Genomic DNA, 4168 nt, shown 5'->3' with positions numbered 1-4168 from the left:
CAACCATGATAATGTGAGGCAAGTGTTTCTAATTTGATCATAGACAAATCATTCGGAATGTGTCGCTATCTGCTTGCCATACAATACAGAATAAAAATCCTGATAATTTCACATCGCAGATATCAACTGTGATAGTGATAAATCACTCTCCAAACAAAAAATGCAGTGGGACAAAATATGACAGAAGATTATTGACGACTCATCTAATTTGTTGGAAGGGGAAGAATGAACAGCTGAACATCATGAACATGTGTCAGTGGTCCTTCAGCTTGTGCACTGAAAAAAATGATTTTGACATGTAGTAATTTTTCCCTAAATGAAACTGTATTTATATACTCAATTTGTTTGTGTTTTGCAAAAACTCATTTCAGATAAGTAATATTTGCAAGAAAAAAAGGGGTTTGCTTCAGATTTGTTTGTGTTTTAGAAAAAACTAATTTCAGTTAAGTAATATCTGCAAGAAAAAAAAGGGGTTTTGCTTCAGAGGCGGTGCTGCGAATGCGGTTATTTGGCTGCCAAAAGACGATTGTCCTCCATTTTGCAAACGGTTCCGTTGGCTTGAAGAGATCTGCACTTGAAACCTTCGGTTTTGACTTTTAACGGTAAGTGGTATATTATTAAACCTCATTTGACAGTCAGTTTACCATTAGAAATTTGGAGTGTCTTTAATTGCTTTATTTGACACGATAGAGCTGTTTTCTTGAATATTTAAGAAATCGTCTAGCAAGCTAGCTAACGTTAACTTTACCTACTCCAGTATAAGGTTAACTTGGCTAACAAGTTCATCTTAAAGTTTACTTTTATTACCTCCTCGACGTAATTGATTGAATAACCTCAAAATAAATATAGACCTTAATGTTAGACAATAGGTTGTTGAAACTCCGTGGACCCATTAAAGTTTGTACAATTAACATTAGCTGCTAACTGAATTGGAACATAGATCTTGCCTGAAATATGGTTCACCTTAACGTTAGCTAGTTAGCTAACCGAACACGTTATGCAGCAGACCAAACACGTTTTCACCGACCCCTGTGGAGTCAACTGACACTTAACTTTAGCAATGCCGAGTTTGCAAAAATACGTTTGTTTGGAGACTCAGAATATAGGCCAAGGTACATGTAAAAAGGAAAGAAACTGGACGCATGTATCATGAGTGATTAGGTCAGGTCATAACTCAGACATTGTTGGGCAAAAGCCACATTTACGCTAGGTTTAGAAACGTGTTGATTTATTCTGTCAGTAATGGAGTACCACTATTTTCTCAATAATGTCATTGCCAGCGCTGAATATGTGTGGTGGTGGCGGCATTTCTCAAACTCAACAGCAGTGCAAGATCTGGACAGGCTGATGCTACGGTCTTGGTTGAACATTTTATTTGTTCCATGGTGTTGAAATTCGAAATGTGTTCCCTCCAAGGCGACAGTCAGACCATCAAGCAGGGCTGTGTAGCTATTGTTGGTAGATTGTAAGATAATCAAATGGCAATTAAATTAAGTGTCAAAATCGTTTGATTAACTAGTACCATTTGTGTATGTATTAAATAAGTATATCTCATAAATGTATACTTTATATTTATATTAGGGCTGTCAAAATAACTGATTAATTTCGAAAAATTAGTGCAGATTAATCGATTCCGTATGACCTTTGACCCCGAGCCGTTCTAGTCAGCAAAAATTAGAATGTAAAATGAAGGAGAGAGAAGAAAATGTGCTGCCTGAATCATTGATTGGAACATTTACTTTTAAAAAACAGCCTGATGGTGTTGATAAAAAAAATAAAGTGTTGAAAATAAAGTCCTCTGCAATGTCTGCAGCAAAGAATTAGCATATCACTGGAGTTCATCAACTCTATAGTCGCACATCAATGCAAAGAAATAAGTGTTGACATTGAGGGGAGTGTTAATTTATTTTCATTGTGTCCCCTAGGTTATATCTGTGGCCTGAAATGCCTTGTATGTGAAAAAAAACTTCTTCCCGAAGCACAATAAAAAGCATAATAAAAGAGTCTTTGAACTTTAATGTCACTAATGCTGATTATTCAATGATTCATTTGAATTTAAATATTTAAAATACTTTCACAGCAAAAATTATATATCCGATTAATTTAGATTAATTAATCACAGAGTATGTAATTAATTAGATACATTTTTTTAATCGATTGACAGCCCTAATTTATATTATAAATGTGTTTCTATCCTCTTTAGTTACAGGTATTGAGAAATGTCCTTGCTTGATGACTGGATCAGGAAATGCCTGTGATGCTTCGGTATTCAGTCAAGCTACAGGTCAAAGATGCGTAGCGTAACCTTGGATGTCCAGTGACCGCTGTTTTCCAGAAGAAGAAGGTCATAAGTTCCAGAAGAAGGTTTAAAGGACATAAAATGGCCAAACATTTGAGGATTTTGCAAGGTGTAAGTTTGTATTACTATTATTGTTTACTTCTCTTACATATTACATACAATGATCACATTGGATCGGTTTCTGCTACTGCCATTACTTAGTCACCCTACTCACACACTGCTCTTATGTGCCTTATTACAACATAGTGACAGATAGAGGCATTATAATTTTGTGTCCTGGACTCCTCAGGATTGATGCGACTACATGAGTCGTCATACATTCACCCACTCACTCATTTTCCCTTTGCTTACATTGTTCCTTCCCCAACTGGTACACTCACTTATTAGCCTGATGTCGTCATACTCAATTCCTGTCAGAATTTAAGTCTGACACTGCTTAGTTGGGACGTGATTATGGGGTGTGTTTCAACCAAAGAAATGCTTGCCAAATGCCTGTTATCTGTTGTAAAGCACTCTGAACTGAATCTTCCGTATTAAAAGTGCTTTAGAAATAGAGGTTATTATTATTTAGAGTATTGATTGTATTTTCACAAAATAATTAATATCCCTGTATCTGAACAGAGACTGTACATCTGAGGAGGGAGGCAGCCATCAAGACCCTGTGCCTTTATTTTGGTGAAGATGATGATTCTCTCATACATGTACATGGTAAGTAACACTAATAAAGTGCATGATGAAATTGCAATAAAGGGTGTTAACTCATCAATGGTCACATTTATTTTTATGCCTATTTTTAAGCCAAAAACCTTTAAGCCAGTTCCCAGCTCGTACCTTTTTTCAAGCGTCAACCTAAAGCAGCTTTTTAAATTTTGTACAGGATATCCATGGCAAGGAGGTGTCAAGAGAAAACCACCCCTTGGAACATGAGGACATCGGCATCGTTGTGGATGGAGGCATCATTTTGGAGGAACCTGGTCTGTTGCACAAGGCTGTGCAGTGAAGCCAGAGACTTTCTAATGAGGAGACACAGCACTCAAAAAATCCTCCATAGAAATGCATGGGGTTAGTTTGTAACGCCGTTGTATACACATATCCCACCCCTTCCTCGGCAAAACGTTGACATGTGAATATGTTGACATGTAACTTACAACTAAGTCAAGCCAACTCCAATCAAATATTTTGAGTAAAATGTGACATGCAAGAATTACTTAATTTTATTTAGGTAACCATTTGCACTCGATTTAATTTAGCTACATCCAGCCATTTAGATTTAGTTGAATTTGCTTAATATTTTCTTGCAAATAAAGCTAAACTAAACTCAATTTTGTGGGGTTGTCATGGTTGCATATAGGCAGGCTGCCATGTAAACACCAGGCTAATCCTGCAGATGGTCAAAGTTTGATGTTTGGCTAAAACTCAGACATACTCCAAAACAAACAGAAGAAAAGAGGGAGATGAGAGAGAGAGTAAGAAACAGAGAGAGAGAAAGAAAGAGAGAGCCTGTGTACTGCCAGGAAAGTTCACTTCATAATATGCACAACACCACACAATCATAGTTTGGTTTGTTTTTTCAGAGGGACATGCATAATTATCACATTTTTCTCAGCTGTTAACAATTATATTGATGTACATGTTGAATATATAACGTTTTATTGACTTTTGTTTGTATAGTTGATGATTGATGATTATATGATTACTAAATCAACCATCTTATATTAACAATTTGTATCATTTAAATGGGCTGAAGGGGTGTTTCTACAAAAGTTAACATGTTAGCATGTTACAGTAAAGACATTGCTGAACCACCATTTGAAGTAACACAATGTAGGGATTCCCTTTGCGCCAATTTTCAACATACTTGGTACCAAA

At 36.2% G+C, this 4168-nt stretch overlaps 1 long non-coding RNA gene across 1 annotated transcript; it reads left to right on the top strand.

Moving 5' to 3' along the window:
- Window positions 1-275: 275 nt before the first annotated feature.
- Window positions 276-3621, top strand: LOC121709506. The gene is made up of 4 exons (XR_006031968.1): window positions 276-602; window positions 2204-2410; window positions 2921-3007; window positions 3177-3621. It is a non-coding gene; the product is annotated as an uncharacterized LOC121709506 (long non-coding RNA).
- The last annotated feature ends 547 nt before the right edge of the window (window positions 3622-4168 follow it).

The sequence above is a fragment of the Alosa sapidissima genome, chromosome 5 (genome assembly GCF_018492685.1).
Source record: "Alosa sapidissima isolate fAloSap1 chromosome 5, fAloSap1.pri, whole genome shotgun sequence".
Classification (NCBI taxonomy): Eukaryota; Metazoa; Chordata; class Actinopteri; order Clupeiformes; family Clupeidae; genus Alosa; species Alosa sapidissima.
The sequence above is the reverse complement of the archived record's forward strand: the minus strand, read 5'-3'. Positions and strand labels throughout refer to the sequence as shown.